Here is an 18,301-nt window from a genome sequence, read left to right as displayed (position 1 = left end):
AATCAATCTCTCTGAACCTCAGTTTCCTTATCTGTAAAAAGATAATAAAAATCCTTTCAACTTATAGGGCTATTTGGAAAACTTACTGAAATAATAATTGTAAAGTGATGGCAAATAGTAAGTGTCTAATAAATGACCACCATTAAAATTATTTAATCATTTACTCCAATCTCTGTATGCTTCTCCTCTATAGGTATAGCTCTGGAGTCAACAGCTCATAGACAGAGGTTCTTTTGTAAGAGACTGGCCCAAATAATGTGCCAGGACCAAGGAAGAGAAGCACTTCATTTCAGAATTAAGAGCAAATGCATAGGACCCAGACTCCTTAGTAATGTTCTCCTTGAAAAAAAGCTTAGGCCAAGATAGACCACATTCTGGTCCACAAAACACACTGTAACAAATTTAAAAGAACTGAAATCATACAAAGTATGCTGTCAGAACACAAGGAAATTAAACTAGAAATCAGAAACAGAAAGATAACTTGAAAAATCTCTAAATACTTGGAGATTAAGCAACACACTTTAAGTAACACATGGCTCAAAGAAGACATCGCAAGAGAAATTTTAAAATATTTTTTTCTTTCTTTCTTTTATTTTTTTGCGGTACGCGGGCCCCTCACTGTTGTGGCCTCTCCCGTTGCGGAGCACAGGCTCCGGATGCGCAGGCTCAGCGGCCATGGCTCATGGGCCCAGCCGCTCCGCGGCATGTGGGATCTTTCCGGACCGGGGCACGAACCCGTGTTCCCTGAATCAGCAGGCGGACTCCCAACAACTGCGCCACTAGGGAAGCCCTAAAATATTTTTAACTAAATGAAAATACAACTAATTAAAATTTGTGGGATGTAGTGAAAGCAGCGTTTAGAGGGAATGTTACTGCTTTGAATGCACATACTAGAAAAGAAGAAAGATCTAAAATCAATAATTTAAACTTCCACTTTAGGAAACAAAAAGAAGAGCAAATTAAATCCAAAGTAAGCAGAAGAAAAGAAATAATCAAAATTAGAGCAGAAATCAGTGAGACTGAAAACAGGAAATCAACAGAGAAAAAAGAAATCAATGAAATCAAAAGCTGGTTCTTTGAAAGGACCAATAAAATCAATAAACCTTTAGCCAGGCTAACAAAGAAAAAAAGAGGGAAGATACAAATTATTAATACCAGAAATGAAAGACAAGCTATCACTACTGATCCCATGGACACTAAAAGGATAGTAAAGGACTATTATGAACAACTCAAGGCCCACAAGTTTGATAAGCTAGGTGAAATGGACCAATTCCTTGAAAGACACAGACTACCAAAATTGACACAAGAAGAAACAGATGTTCTGAATAGGCCTATATCTATTACACTGAATCAATCATTAAAAACCTCTTAAGACAGAAAGTGCCAGGCCCAGGTGGGTTCATTGGTAAATTCTACCAAACACCTAAGGAAGAAATTACACCAAATCTCCATAATCTCTTCAAGAAAACAGAAGTGGGACTGCTTCTGAGGCCAGCACTACCCTGATACCAAAACTGGACAAAAACATTGAAGAAAGGAGAACTACAGTCTAATATCTTTTATGAACACAGAAGTAAAAATGCTCAACAAAATGTTGGCAAATTGAATATAATAATGTATAAAAAAAAAAGTTACACACTATGACCAAATGGGGATTTATTCCAGTAGGCAAGGCTGGTTAAACATTTCAAAATCAGTTAATAATATGATACATCACATCAACAGGATAAAGAAGAAAACTCATATGATCATATCAATAGATACAGAAAAGGCACCTGACAAACTCTAAAACCTATTTTTGATAAAAACTATCATCAAACTGGGAAGAGTGGGGAACTTCTCAAGTTGATAAACAATGTCTACAAAAAACCCATAGCTACATTTAAAGGTGAGAAACGACAGTTGACCCTAGAAAAACATATGCGTTTGAACGATGTGGGTCCATTAACATGCAGATTTTTTCAATAAATATGTATACAGTACTACATGATTTGCAGTTGGCTGAATCCAGCGTGTGGAACAGTAGATATGGAGGGCTGACTGTAAAGTTATACATGGATTTTCAACTGTGCGGGGGTCAGAGTCCCTTTCTCCCCACATTGTTCAAGGGTTAACTGTATATGCTTTCCCCCTAAGACTGGGAACAAGCAAGGATGTCTCCTCTCACCATTCCTCTTCAACACTGTACTGGAAGCCTACTTAATGCAATAAGACAAGAAAAGTAAGTAAGAGGTATACAGATTGGAGAAGAAGAGATAAAACTTTCTTTGTTCACAGATAACATAATTGTTTATGTAGAAAATCCCAAAGAATAAAACAACAAGCAAAAAACAAAACCTCCTGGAACTATTAAGTGATTATATTAAGTTGCAAGATAGAAGTCAACTGCTTTCCTATATGCCAGCAATGAATAAATAAATAAATGGAATTGGAATTTGAAGTTAAAAATACAATATCATTTATATTAGCACCAAAAAAAATGAAAACCTTAAGTATAAATCTAACAAAACATGTACAAGATCTATCTGATGAAACAAATCACAAAAGATCTGAAAAAATATTGGAGAGATACTCCATGTTCATGGATAGGAATATTTAGCACTGTTAAGATGTCAATTCTTCCTAACTGGATCTATAGATTCAATGCAATCCCAGTCAAAATCCTAGAACATTACTTTGTGAATATCAAAAAAACTGATTCTAAAGTTTATCTGGAAAGGCAAAAGATCCAGAATAGCCAACGCAATATGCAAAGAAAGAACAAATTTGGAGGACACTATCTGACGTCAAGACTTACTATAAAGCTACAGTCATCAAGATAGTGTGGCATTGGTGAAAGAATATGTCTATTCTAGATCTATGTCTAGACCTATTCTTGATCTATGTCTAGACCAATGGAACAGAAAAGAGAGATCAGAAATAAACCCACACAAATATAGTAAACTGATCTTTGACAAAGGAGCAAAGGCAATTCAATAGAGAACTGAATCTCTTCAAAAACAGTACTGAAACAACTGGATATCCATATACAAAACTATAAAATAAACCTAGACACAAACCTTACACTTTTCAAAAAATTAACTCAAATTGGATAGACCTAGACGTAAAACACAAAACTCTAACTCCTAGGAGATAATATAAGAGATAATCTAGGTGACCTTGGGCTTGGCAAAGACTTTTAAGATACAACACCAGAAGTACAATCCATGAAAAGAAAAAATTGACAAATTTTACTTCATTAAAATGAAAAACTTTTGCTCTGTGAAAGACACTGTTAAAGAGAATGAAGAGACAACAGTCTGGCAGAAAATCTTTGCAAAACACTTAACTGATAAAGGACTGGTATCCAAAATATACAAAGAACTCTTAAAACTCAACAATAACAAAAAACCCAATTAAAAAATGGGCAAAGGATCTAAACAGACACCTCACCAAAGAAGATATACAGATGGCACATAAGCATATGAAAAGATGCTCAACATCATTCCTCATCAGGGAACTGCAAATTAAAACAACAAAGAGAAACCACTACACGATTGTCAGAATCGCTGAAATCCAAAACACTGATAACACCAAATGCGGAACAGGATGTGAAACAACAGGAACTCCCATTCCTTGCTGGTGGGAATGCAAAATGGTACAGCCACTTTGGAAGACAGTTTGGCAGTTTCTTGCAAAACTAAACATACTCTTACCATATGATCCAGCAATCATGCTCCTTGGTATTTACACAAATGAGTTGAAAGCGTTATGTCCACACAAAACCTACACAGAGATGTTTATAGCAACTTTATTTGTAACTGCCAAACCTTAAAAGCAACCAAGATGTCCTTTAATAGGAGAATGGATAAATAAACTGTGGTACATCCATACAATGGAATACTATTCAGTTCTAAAAAGAAATGAGCTATCAAGCCATGAAAAAACATGGAAGAAATTTAAGTATATATTATTAAGTGAAAGAAGCAAAAAGCTATATATTGTATGATTCTAAACTATATGTCATTCTGGAAAAGCCAAAACTGTGGACACAGTAAAGATCAGTGGTTGCCAGGAGTTTGGGGGGGAGAGAGGAATGTACAGGTGGAGCACAAGGAGACTTTTTTTGTCGCAGTGAAACTATTTTGTACGGTACTATAATGGTGGATCATGTCACCATATTTTTGGCAAAACCCACAGAATTTACAACACTAACAGTGAACCCTAATGTAAACTATGGACTTTGGGTGATAATGATGTTTCAAGGTTGGTTCATGGATTATAACAAATGTATCACTCTGGGGCAGGATGCTGATGGTGGGGGAGGCTATGGGTGTGTGGGGAGGGAGGAAGGTATATGGGAGCTGTCTGTACTTTCAACTTAATTTTTCTGTAAACCTAAGACTGCTCTAAAAAAAAGTCTATTAATTTAAAAAGAGAGAGAGAGAGAGAGCCCAAGACTCTCATTCATGTTCTAGGAAACGGTGGAAAGAGCGGCTGTCCATAAGCATACTGTTAGTCATAGCAGTTCACTTTCCACCTCACAACCACAGAGCTCTTCTTCTGGAGCCTCAGAGCAAAAGAGTAAATGAAGATTATTCTGACAAAAGACAAAATGAAAGGGAAAAGAAACTTGAATCCAGTGATCCTGGCCAACCATCAGAAAACAACCATGGAGGGCTTCCCTGGTGGCACAGCAGTTAAGAATCCGCCTACCAATACAGGACACGGGTTCGAGCTCTGGGCCAGGAAGATCCCACATGCCGCAGAGCAACTAAACCCGTGCACAACTACTGAGCCTGTGTTCTAGAGCCCGCAAGCCACAACTACTGAGCGCGTGGGCCACAACTACTGAAGCCTGCGTGCCTAGAGCCCGTGCTCCGCAACAAAGAGAAGCCAGTGCGATGAGAAGCCCACGCACCACAACAAAGAGTAGCCTCCACTCATTGCAACTAGAGAAAGTCCGCGCATAGCAATGAAGACCCAATGCAGCCAAAAATAAATAAATAAATTTATATTAAAAACAAAAAACAAAAAACCTTCTCTTCTTTAAAAAAAAAAAAAAGAAAAGAAAACAACCATGGCAAAAACCAAACTGCTAAGTCTCATTCTCTGAGTCCTGTGTTCAACTTGCAGGCTGGAAGCGTTGGGAATATGTCTAGGGATAAAATTTTAATAGTCATGACAGTCACATGGTAGGTGAGCTCTACCAAGTCTGCATACATCTTTCTACCTCTGCTTCTCTCAGACTCTTCTCTCCTGTTCCTTGGAAAGGAGAATCAGGGACCCTTTTTTCCAAAACAGCTTTTTAGGCTCTCTCCAAGATCTGTTCTAGGAGCAGGGATATGAAGAGTATGATTCAACAGTACAGCGAAAATATGCAACAATAGGAATCATTAGCAAATCTATCAGAAAAGCTAATTCGGGAGGTTAAAGAAGGGCAAGTTACAAAGAAGGAAGCGATTAAATTATATCTCAGTCCTATAAAATTGCTGCATTTGAGGCGGCCTAATTCAGAACAGCCGTCTGACTGTGCTGCTGCTGGGAAGGCAGAATAAGAATGGGGCTGGGGGCGAAAACACGTATCAGCCGAGAAACACAGTTACTCTTCTGCTTGGTTGTGATATGAAGCCAAGAACCAGCTTGCTAATTGGTCAGCAGAACTGAAACTAGAAACCCCAGGGCAGATCCAACTGAAGAACTAAGCAACTTTTCAAAATTCTTCTTAGAGAGCCAGCCACAAAAGACCACAAATTGTATGATTCCATTTACATGAAATGTCTAGAATAGGCAAAGCAACAGTCAAAAAGTAGATCAGAAATTGCCTAGGGCTGGAGTGGGCAGGGGAAGTGGAGGGGGGAGGGGGAAGTGACTGCTAATGGGCATGGGGTTTTTTACAAGGTGATAAAAATGTTCTGAAATACATAGATAGTGGCAATGATTGCACAACTCTGTGAATATACTAAACACCACTGAATTGTACACTTAAAATAGGTGAACTATACAGTATGTGAACTACATCTCAATAATGCTATTATTAAAAAACAGTATTCAATATAACTTTTGTTCAATTTATGAAGTAAAATATGGCAATTCCACTTTTGGTAGCCCTTCATACTTCTTTAATAATTTAAGAGTATTGGTGAGCATCTTTTTGTTCCATATTTGTTTACTGGCTCATTTTATTTCTTTTACTGTGCACTGCTTACCCGCACCTTTTGTGTATTTTTAAGTTTTTTTGTTTTTTTATAGATTGTCTGAGTTCTTTGTAAATAATAAATTGGTTTCTGTCCATGAAAAATAATTCTTAGAGCAATACAACACAGGATTATTTGGACATAAAAAGCATTCTTCATAAGTATATATTGAATGGCATCCTAGGAAGAATACTTATTCCTCTTTCCAGAAAGCTTTATTTAAATGCAGTCTTTAGGAACTTCCCTGGTGGATCAGTGGTTAAGAATCTGCCTGCCAATGCAGGGGACACGGGTTTGAGCCCTGGTCCAGGAAGATCCCACATGCCGCGGAGCAACTAAGCCTGTGCACCACAACTATTAAGCCCACGCACCTAGAGCCTCTGCTCTGCAACAAGAGAAGCCACCACAATGAGAAGCCTGTGCACCGCAACGAAGAGTAGCCCCCGCTCGCCACAACCAGAGAAAGCCCACACAGCAATGAAGACCCAATGCAGCCAAAAATAAATAAATAAATTTTTTTAAAAAAAAATGCAGTCTTTAAATCTGTTCCATGAAGGAGTATATAACTAAGCATGTTGTAACTCTCACTTTATCACCTTATCATCAATTTAAAAAGTCTCATCCAAGATCATAGTCAACTATTCTATAGCCTGGGGACCTGGAAAGAGTTCCTGGTGGCAAATAACAAGACTTCCTCCAAGGGTAGATGTTTCTCTTAGTTCTCATTTATGGTTTTGACATTGAGGAAAATGACCAAACTATATGTAGTTTGTTTAAAAATAACAGCTTTATTATGATATAATTCACATATCATATAATTTACCTAATTAAAGCATATAATTTAAGGGGTTTTAGTATATTTCACAATTGTGCAACCATTATCAAAATCAAATTTACAACAACCGTCACTACTACCTAATTTCAGGATATTTTCATCATTCCCTAGCTTCCAAAATACCTTACCCATTAGCAGCTACTCCCCTCCCCTCTGCCCCACTCCCTCCCTTGCCCTAAGCAAGGGAAGAGATTAGTGAATCTATTTTCTGTCTGTATAATTTTGCCTCTCTTGGACATTTCATGTGAATGGAATCATACAATAAGTGGCTGTTTGTGTCTGGCTTCTTTCATTTAGCATAATTTTTTCAAAGTTCATCCATGTTTTAGCATTTATCAGTACTTCATTCCTTTTTATGGTCGAATAATGTTCCACTGTATGTTTTTATAACTGAACCACAGGTTCACATGAGATTAAGATAATAGTTTTTATTTATAGAAAACACACTGCATGGAACCTAGCAATCATAAAAGTGTTGAGGGAAACAGATTTATGTCCTTCCAAAGGAAGGAAAAAGTAGGCTTTCAAAGATCAATTCTGGGGTCTTCCCTGGTGGCGCAGCGGTTAAGAATCCGCCAATGCAGGAGACACGGGTTTGAGCCCTGGTCCTGGAAGATTCCACATGCCGCGGAGCAACTAAGCCCGTGTGCCACAACTACTGAGCCTGTGCTCTAGAGCCCGTGAGCCACAACTACTGAGCCCACATGCCACAACTACTGAAGCCCACACGAAGCCACCGCAATGAGAAGCCTGCCCGCTGCAACAAAGAGTAGCCCCTGCTCACCGCAACTAGAAGAAAGCCCACGCGAAGCAATGAAAACTCAACGCAGCCAAAAATAAATTAAAACAAAACAAAACAAAACAATTCTGAATATATCACCTATAGCTGAAGCGAGTCTTTGCTTTTTTCTGAGGCTAAAAGATAAGAGGAGTATTAGGGGACATCATTTTCTGTAAAAACACCAAAATAAAACCCCACTACTCTGTTCTCTGTATCTACATGTTTGGTTTGGTTTGGTTTGGTTTGTTCACTTATTTTTGTTTTATTTTTTATATTCCACACATGAGACTTATATAATGTTATAAACCAATGTTACCTCAATAAAAAATAAATTAAAACAAAAAAAGACCCCCCAAAATATCATATGGGTGACTATAATTATGACATAGGAAATATTCTCAGTAAGGTATGTGGTCTATCAGACTTAGGCTGTTTAATAACTGCTCTAACTGGTCAATGAAACTGATGTTGAGATCAACCATTATATGGTAAAGATCCGAAATATATATATATATACATATATACACACACACACACACACACACATAAAATTTTCCCCTCCCTCAGCTTCACTGTGCAGCTTGCAGGAACCTGCGCCCTCGGCAGTGAAAGTGTGGAGCCCTAACCATTGGACCACCAGAGAATTCCCAGGTCCGAAACATATTTAACATAAATTAAAGGGTAAGTATTTTGTAGATACAGATGTCATTGACTATATGTGTCCCTTTTTTTGGGGGGGCCGCACCCTGCAGCTTGTGGGGTTTTTAGCTCCCCAACCAGGGATCGAATCTGGGCCCTAGGCAGTGAGAGCACGGAGTCCTAACCACTGAACCGCCAGAGAATTCCTGACTATACGTGCTCTTAGCAGGAATTGGGTCCCTAAACCAACATAATTTTATTGTCCAGTAAACTCCTAAAGGCTCTAAAGCTCCTGCTCATAAAAACAAGGGTAGCATTAGTCCACATACAAATCATGAACTTTAGGAGCAGACCCAAGAAAGAATTGTTGAGGTCAAAGGCATTAGATGAGGCCAACAAAATAATAAATTATATAGCCTGTGAACTCAACAAGGATATTAGTAAGGCCTGGAATACAGATACTGTGCAAGGAAGGGGAAAGAAACAGCTATGAAAGATTTCTACGCATCACAGTGTCGTCGAAATTTTTCTCAAAACAACAATTCAAACCAGGATTATGTGGCCATAGCAGAGTAAGCTTTGTAACAGGCCAAGAGGAGGAAGAGAAATTAACCTGATGGTCATTAGGGCCAGAGCAGTGGATAGAGCCTTCCTATCTGGAGTAAGTAGTACACAGAATCTGATATTAGCTTTTCTAAAAATTGTGGCAAAAAGCACATAACATAAAATTTACCATCTAAGCCATTTTTAAGTGTACAGTTAGTTACAGTTACAGTTCAGTAGTGTTAAGTATATTCACATTGTTGTGAAACAGAACTTTTTCATCTTACACTTACAAACCTGAAACTCTATACCCGTTAAACAACTTCCCTTTTCACTCTCCCCTCAGACCACAATTCTTTCTGTTTCTATGAATCTGACTACTTTAGATACCTCATATAAGTGGAAACACGTATGTAGTATTGGCATTCGTTTTTAATGTGTCTTAAAAGAGAGAATGCACAGTGCTTCCCTGGTGGTGCAGTGGTTAAGAATCTGCCTGCCAATGCAGGGGAGATGGGTTCGAGCCCTGGTCCGGGAAGATCCCACATGCCGCAGAGCAACTAAGCTCATGTGCCACACTACTGAGCCTGAGCTCTAGAGCCCGCGTGCCACAATTACTGAACCTCATATGCCACAACTACTGAAGCCCGTGCGCCTAGAGCCCGTGCTCCGCAACGAGAAACCACCGCAATGAGAAGCCCGCGCACCGCAACGAAGAGTAGCCCCCACTCGCTGCAACTAGAGAAAGTCCGCACGCAGCAACGAAGACCCAACGCAGCCAAAAAAAAAAAAAAAAAGTAAAATAAAATAAATAAATTTATATAAAAAAAAGAATGCACAACTAGATAGCGCACACATAAAGTCATTCACAGACATGGTGTGAAATCAGTCATATTCAAACCTACAGGTGGTCCTTAGGTCTGATGGGAGAATGTAACTTCTAGGCCTGGCATGGCCATTTCCCCTTAAAAAGCCATTCCAAAAAAAAAAAAAAAAAAAAGTCATTCAAAGAGGTCAAACAGAGCACAGGGCTCATGCCAATAGTCCTAGAAAGCTCCAGAAAGTCCAAAGGTGGTGGGGCTGCCACAAGACTACTTTGCTTCCCAATTCAGAGATCGTCAATGATTAAATCACGGTGCCTTGTTGGTACCAGTGTCAGCAGGAGTTCAGCAAAGCATCACCAGCCTAAAGCAAAGGAGTAAGCTGCTCTTCACTGGGTCCTCACTCCTTCCTCCTATCACATTAAAACCCAGGATTAATCTTGACTGTTGGCAGGGTGACTGGTACCTGCTAGCTCTCTGAAGTCAAGCTAAGATGCTCCTGCGTGGGTAGATGAAGACGTTGAGGCCTGTTTTCATCACCCATTCTGTAGACCTCCCCTTCTTCGATATGTATGTCCTAATGAAGCAATTATCTACACTTACACTAATGATGTAATTGGGAAAAGTAATTATGAAAGCAGAACATCCATTTTCAAAGAAATGAATATCATTACCTTTCTTCCACCCACAAACATTATTTAAGACAAACACAAATAAGCTCACAAGAACACATGCTACCGAAAGATATTTAGGAACAGCATTCCAAACCCCAATGTGTTCAGGAGAAACGGAGGAAAAAAAAGCCCAACAACCCCAAAACAAAAACAAAAAACCTTGCGTTGACTCCCACCAGGCAGGGATTTCCTCAAAGCCTCTACTTCTGACTGAAGACATGCAGGTGGATGAGAGTATTAAGAATTACTCTACCTCCACTTCCACATCCCCCACAACCTGGCATTTCCTATATTTAGGTCCTAGCAACCTCTGCTGCTGGAAGGACACTGGCTTAGGCAGGTCCCTGAGTGAAGCCAGGAAAGGAGTCCGGAAAGCTGTCATCATCTCACCATTGCACAACGGGGCTGCTTACAGTGGGTGCCTGAGCAGCAGACGGATGGGCAGAGATGGGGTGGGGGGAGGCGGGGAAAAGTACTGAGGGAGATAAGAGGTGAGAGAGAAAGATAAAGAGAGCGACTGACCGACTCAAACACTGAACAGCTCTCACCAATCACCTGTCTTAGATTGCTGAGGCTCCTGCGGCTTTTATTGTTTGGTGGAAGCACAAGTGAGAAGAATTGGACCAGAGGGTCTTGGGCTTGTCAGCAGCAGGAGGGAAACGACCTTTACTGCTGCAAAGAGGATGCAAATTTCAAAAGCCTAAAATCTGCAATGAAGGGAAATGGAAATGTGCTGAACGTGGGTTTGACTGGCAGCTTTCCTCATCTGCCGATCACAGGGTAATAAACACTGGGAGATGGCAGAAATGAAGACAAATGCTTTCAGCAGCACCATTCCCCACCCGCCCCTCCTCTTACGCCCCCACTCAGCACATGACAAGAGAGTTAAAGCAAGAAAATAAATCAGCTTCTCAACCAACTCTTTTGTTAAAACTTTCCTTACAGGCCACCTACACGTGAATTATTGCTCTATGAGCCTACATTCTCATTAGGAGGCCCAGTTTGTAAAGGGTGAAAAGCTCCTGTCAAATCACACCTGTACATTTCGGGGTATGGCATTACTGGGCTGAGTCAGTTGGGGCCAGCATATAAGAAAGAGGCCACAGGCTGCTCCCAGAGGGGAAGGCACAGAGGCCCCAAGCCTCTGAGACTCTAACTCAAGCCTGGCTCACTCAGTTTAGAGGAGACTCGAGCTCCAAGGACAGCATGGTGTCACTTCACTGCAATCACTGCCACATTACTATTTACCCAGGGACAGAAAGGCTGAGTAAGCTCTGAGGGCCAACAAAGAAGCCCCTTGGGCTTGGAGGGCAAAGGTGAAGTTAGATCAAAAAGTGGATACAGAATACAATACTCAGTCTTGACTGTCAACTGCACATTCACTTTGGAGTGAAGGAAACTTCTATAAGGTCGAGGATCATATGGGTTTCCTGCAAGTTAGTGCAAGAGAAATATTGCATATTTTAGGACTTGCGACACTGAGATAAAGCATCCAGCTGACTTAGTTTTTGTAAAGGGACTAGGGTTTTTTGAGTAAGGTCAAAAGGTTAGTAATTCCTAATCCATGTGGCGGCAGCTGCTTAAAGGAAGATGGTTGAGCATTTTGTAAAAACTACATCCTGATTATGCTAAAAGTGAGCCTGACAAAAATCTTAGTAACTAGATCCTTTAAGATACTCAAAAAGACATTCTGTCCTACTGGCCCAGCCTGGCTGTTTTTTTCCAGATCAGAGGTGGAAAAAAGATTCTAGACCTTTGTTCTAAAGTGCAGGCACCAACTGGTGGAAAGTCTGGAGCAAAAATAAGTGGGAGAGACCTTGGTAAATGGGCCTGTTTCAAACCACAAACTGCTCGGAAACGTGAGTAGTCCCCAGAGCCAGGCATGTGCTCTGGGATCCTGGGAGAACAACACTTGTCACATAAAGATAGCTAATTTGAAATAGTTTCTAATTAAAATCCACTGTTCAGACATTAATATCAGGCACAAAGTGGAAAAGCATTATTAACAAGCCCCATATTGAGATACTGCTTAGAAGGATGCACCTAGAAGCTAGACAACAATCTGGATAAAATCTAAATAAAATCTCACCTCCTTCTGGAAGCTTTTCAGAATTCGGGAGAAATCCCTCCCCACACAGCATTAGCCATTTTCATAACACAAAACATTTGTCATCTTGTAGGTTACCTGTATATAAAGTCTGCAATGAGTTCAAGTGTTTGTATCTCTGTGTACACTTAGCCATCAATTTTCAGTTGATACTGCCTGGTCTCTTTCTTCTTTAAGATAGTGAACTCCTTGAGAGAAGGGGGTCAACTTTTCACTTAAATTTTAAATATTGTACAGTCGCAGAACTTAGAATTTTGCCATTCATACAGTTACAAAGCGTGAGGAGCACCAATGGGAGCTGCAAGGAAGGTCACTGCTAGCCTTATGAACTGTCCTTCCACAAGTGAGAAGACATGCCCTAGACAGTCCTTACTATCTATATCTATTATAGGGACAGGCTGAATTATAAAGAACCAAATCATATGTTAATTTTCAGTCCAGTATATACATCCAGGAATGGGACTAAGCAATTACAGTTTGCAAAAAGAGCATGTCTTTAATTATAAATAAACTGAAACATCCATCGAGAAAAAAACAGCTTAACAAACTATGGTCAATTATACTATAGAACACCATTCAGCCATCCAAGAGAATAAAGTAGATCTATATGTACCGACACAGAAAGATGTCCTTGATATATTGTTCTGTATGATCCCATCTCTATAAAAAAACAAAATGAAGAAAAAAATAGGTATATAAATATATATGTGTGTGATGAGGCATAGAGAAAAATTTGGAAAGATATACTCCAAAGATGGTGAACTCCTTGAGAGAAAGGGGTCAACTTTATACTTAAATTTTAAATACTGTACAGTCGCAGGACTTAGAATTCCCTTTGGGGAATGGGACTGAGGATACGAGTAGTGAGGAGAGACTTAAGCATTTTACAGTACATATTTTGACATTAGCTGAATTACAATGGACCTGTTTGGTTTTGGGGTTTGTTTTTTTTTTGCGGTATGCGGGCCTCTCACTGTCGTGGCCTCTCCCGTCGCGGAGCACAGGCTCCGGACGCACAGGCTCCGGACGCACAGGCTCAGCGGCCATGGCTCACGGGTCCAGCCGCTCCGCGGCATGTGGGATCCTCCGGGACCGGGGCATGAACCCGCGTCCCCTACATCAGCAGGCAGACTCCCAACCACTGCGCCACCAGGGAAGCCCAGTTTTGGGTTTTTTTTAAACAAGATTTAAAAGGGAAAACAGGAAGAGTGAGAAGTTACCTTTATAATGATCTATGGAAAACTTGTACGTTTTACCATTTAATATCCCCTATATTCAACATATACATTTATTTGTTCTATGAAGCTAATTGGTTGAAGGACTTGAGAAAAACTCCTTGATCCTGGGTTTGCAATAAAATTCAAAAACCTCAAGTTTTCCATTTTTACCAAGTGACAGTCAGAATGATACTCTGAGATGCCCTTCATACATCTAAGAAGAGGGTTATGTCTTTGGTAACCAATAAATCTGTGCTATTTGACTAAAAAGGAGTCAGAACAATTCCACCTCTGGGTGAATATCTTACAAAAAATGCTACAGATGTACACAAGGACATATGTCAAGGAAGTTCAAGGCATGTTGTTATAGTAAAAATCTAGAAAGTTTCATGTTCTTCAATAGGGAATAATGTATATAAATGAATACTGGGCAACAATTAAAAGGAACAAACCAAATCAATCAAACTGTGTCATTGTGGATTGATGAAAAACATAATATTGAATTATAAAAGTTGTAAAAATGATACATATGGTATGATACCATTTATAAAAATACAACTCTTAAAACACAAAGCAGGGCTTCCCTGGTGGCGCAGTAGTTAAGAATACACCTGCTAATGCAGGAGACACAGGTTCGAGCCCTGGTCCGGTAAGATCCCACATGCCGCGGAGCAACTAAGCCTGTGCGCCACAGCTACTGAGCCTGTGCTCTAGAGACCGCGAGCCACAAGTATTGCAGCCCGTGTGCTTAGAGCCCATGCTCCAAAACAAAGAGAAGTCTCCGCAATGAGAAGCCTGCACACTGCAACAAAGTGTAGCCCCTGCTCGCCGCAACTAGAGAAAGCCCGCGCCCAGCAATGAAGACCCAACGCAGCCAAAAATATAAATAAATTAAAAAAAACAAACACAAAGCAATGATATTTTACTAACATATTAAGTTATAAAAGAGGGACTGCAATTATATAAACCAAATTCATGATAGAGGCTGCCTCTAGGTAGAACGGGAAATATAATTATGGACGTCAAAGGGAACTTCGACTTTATCTAAAAAGATTTTATTTTTAAGAATTGAGGGGGGTGCTCGCTTCGGCGGCACATATACTAAAATTGGAACAATGCAGAGAAGATTAGCATGGCCCCTGCGCAAGGATGACACGCAAATTCGTGAAGTGTTCCACATTAAAAAAAAAAAAAGAACTGAGGGGGGAAATTCCCTGGAGGCCCAGTGGTTAGGGCTCCCCGCTTGCACTGCAGGGGGCATGGGTTCGATCCCTGGTCGGGGGAACTAAGATCCTGCATGCTGCGTGGCAGCCAGAAAAAACAAAAAAGAATTGAGGCAAGCAGGGCAAACTGTTAACAACTATTAAATCTTGGTGTGGCGGCACAGATGCTTGTTATATATTTGTGTGCCTGTATGTATGTATTTATACTTCTTTATATTAAAAAAATTTCTCACTATTGAAGGGAGGGAGAAAGGGGATAGGAGGGAAGTAAACAAGCAAGAAGCTGGGGACACAAGGTAAAGACCTTTATTTTAAATGCTTCCCCACAATCTCAAGCCTTGTCCAACAAAGAACGGGTGAGGCAGCAATTGGCTAAAGTGAAATACTCTGGGATGTGGAGTCCCACTAAATTCCAAAGGTGGGCAGAGATGGCCATATTCCGTTTACTTGGAATTCTTGACATGAAAGATTTCTCCCACAGAAACATATCCTGTGTCTCACTGAATCAAGTTTATACCATGTAAAGCCTGAGCTACTGCACTGGTGAAACCATCCAGCAGGCAGCTATGAATGGCATATGGTCACACAAACTTTGTACCCAACAAAAGCGGAGGCTCTAAGGCCATAGGCTTCCTGGGTTCACACTAGGAACAGTCTGTCTGCACAGATGAAATGTACAAACAGATGCCCAGCCCTAATTAAGCTTTTCTCTTAGATGCCACCTTAAAACATCTTACCAGGGCTTCCCTGGTGGCGCAGTGGTTGAGAGTCCGCCTGCCAATGCAGGGGACACGGGTTCATGCCCCGGTCCGGGAAGATCCCACATGCTGCGGAGTGGCTGGGCCCATGAGCCATGGCTGCTGAGCCTGCACGTCCAGAGCCTGTGCTCCGCAACGGGAGAGGCCACAGCAGTGAGAGGCCTGCGTACCACAAAAAAAAAAAAAAAAAAAATCTGACCTTGAAGAAACCTAAGATTTATTTTTAATGTCAGGTTAGATAAATTTCTGAGACAGGCCTGTGGCAAAATTCTAGTTTTTGAAAGGGATATTTCACAAGGGAAAGCAAAGGAGTTTAAGATATGTTTTAGTCTCTTCCTTTCTGCCAGAGCTGCTGAGATAAACTCCTAAGGAAACACTGGGCCTGCTATCACTCTTCAGGGATGCCTGAAAGCCAGTGAGCATGATGGTACCCTTACCTTTTAAAGACGAACTCTGTCCGTAGTCATCATAAAGAATGCATGACAACATGCAAACTTCTCTATAGGCCACTTAGGGTGTGAGTAAGTAACATCATGAAAGAATCTTGCAGTTACCACTAAGCTATGGGCCCTTGTCCTTTACAAAACCATCTATCTATCTTCCTCTCCACTCTCCTCACTCCAATCCATCTTTTTTTTTTTTTTTTTTTTTTTTTGCGGTACGCGGGCCTCTCACTGCTGCGGCCCCTCCCGCTGCGGAGCACAGGCTCCGGACGCGCAGGCTCAGCGGCCACGGCTCACGGGCCCAGCCGCTCCGCGGCATGTGGGATCTTCCCGGACCGGGGCACGAACCCGTGTCCCCTGCATCGGCAGGCGGACTCTCAACCACTGTGCCACCAGGGAAGCCCTAAAAGCAGAGTTTTAATTGTGTCACTCATCTGCTCAAAAATCTCTAATGGCTCCTCGTTGCCTAAACTGAGCTTGGTTCCTTGGTTTGTTATTCAAGGCCCTCAACAATCTGTCTGCCATCTACATTTCTGTGCTTATCTCTTACTGCTCATTAGTCATGTGTTTCTGGAAATATGTTTTAAATATATCTCCACTTTTATACTTTGCTTCATACTGTTCCTACTATCTAGACTCTTTCCTCTCTCTCCTAACAAATGTTTCCTAAAATTCCCCCAACCCCCATCCCTGATCAAGGACTCTCCCAATCCCTTTTTCCAAGAAGTCTACTGATCTCATTAACCTGACATGATCCTCTCTTTGGAAGCCCCATAGCATTTTGATTCTCTCTCTTATTCTGTCATATTCCTTCTGCTCTATCTCCTACCCTCCTGTCCAGGCAGGACTCTGCCATTATTCAGTCCACTTAAGACAAGTACAAAATTCAGTCCACCAGAGGTCCAACTCAAAATCTGTAAGCCAAGTATACTTGCTCTGTTCCTGCTCAACACTTTCCCTGGACCTGAATCCCCACACTCCATTATAAATAGGTTCCCTGTTTGTTTTTTGGCCACATCATGCGGCTGACCAGGGGATTGAACCCGGGCCCCCAGCAGTGAAAGAGTCGAGACCTAACCACTGGACGACCAGGGAATTCCCATAAATAGGTTCTTTTGACAGGAAGACAACACATGATTTTCTCATCTTTGTATGAAATATCTTGATGCTCTGCCACAGAAGGTGTGCGATAACTCTATATTAAGCACAGAAACAAAGGTTTCTTTGACTATGTGTAGACTCTTACTACTATATTGTTAGCGGAGTACGGACTATCTTAAATCCCTGTGAGAGACTTAAGTACCTCTCAGTCCTTGTGCCCTAAAAATAGCACTTTGCACAAACCACACAGTTGCAACTCAGTTTGTTGCCTTGGAGCCAGAGTACCTTTGGCTTTGAGAAATATCCATTCAACCAGCAGACGGACACCTCCAGAATTCCTAAAACCACTTTTGTTTGATTTCTGAACTCTAGGAAAGTACCCAACCTCTGGAAATCTACAAAATACAGTACTCAGGGCACTAAGAAATTGATGGTTACATGCAGGAGAAACACTCTAGGAATTTACTTCCTTCTTAACTGCAGCCAAAACAAAGCAGGGGTGGCCAGGTTTTCCACTGCAAGCCGGTTTAAGGTTAAAAAGTTTCTGCCTTTGGCCTCTGGAGGATCTGAGCTGGGAGCACGGTGTCCCCTTTGTCTGCCTCTGCAAGGCTCTTTCTTGCCTTGAGGCCAACAGGATTACCACAGCCATTTCATGCTCTGAAAAGTCAGAAAAGGCGAGATGGGGAGCTTTTCACTCAAGGAAATGCCTAGTAGCCAGAGACAGTTCTGTTTCTGTTGAAAAGATAAGCGGGGATGCTGAGGTTAAAAAGCAAAATTTCCAACAATGCTTAATGAAAGGTTTGGAGACAATGTACAGAATTAGGCAATGGGATAAACTCCAAGTAGAGAGGAGCAGGTGCCAGAGCAGAAATGCAGCAAAGAATCAGCACCAGACAGTTCATGCATTCAAATTTCCATGTATTTAAAATGTCATCAGGAGGCCCTAGGAGTACAGACTTGATGTAGCAATTAGGGGATACAGG

General features: G+C 40.9%; 1 protein-coding gene and 1 non-coding gene across 17 annotated transcripts in view; one reads left to right on the top strand and one right to left on the bottom strand.

The window, feature by feature from the left end:
* Positions 1–18,301, bottom strand: part of AMBRA1 (autophagy and beclin 1 regulator 1) — a 175,740-nt gene that overhangs the window by 48,986 nt on the left and 108,453 nt on the right. The gene's annotated exons all lie outside the window — the stretch shown is intronic.
* LOC113625239 (U6 spliceosomal RNA) lies at positions 14,871–14,977 on the top strand. The gene has a single exon (XR_003434582.1). It is a non-coding gene; the product is annotated as a U6 spliceosomal RNA (small nuclear RNA).

The sequence above is a fragment of the Aethalodelphis obliquidens genome, unplaced genomic scaffold, assembly GCF_003676395.1.
Source record: "Aethalodelphis obliquidens isolate GAN/ISIS:26980383/991018 unplaced genomic scaffold, ASM367639v1 scaffold14, whole genome shotgun sequence".
Taxonomy (NCBI): Eukaryota; Metazoa; Chordata; class Mammalia; order Artiodactyla; family Delphinidae; genus Aethalodelphis; species Aethalodelphis obliquidens.
This window is presented reverse-complemented; position numbering and strand designations above follow the sequence as displayed.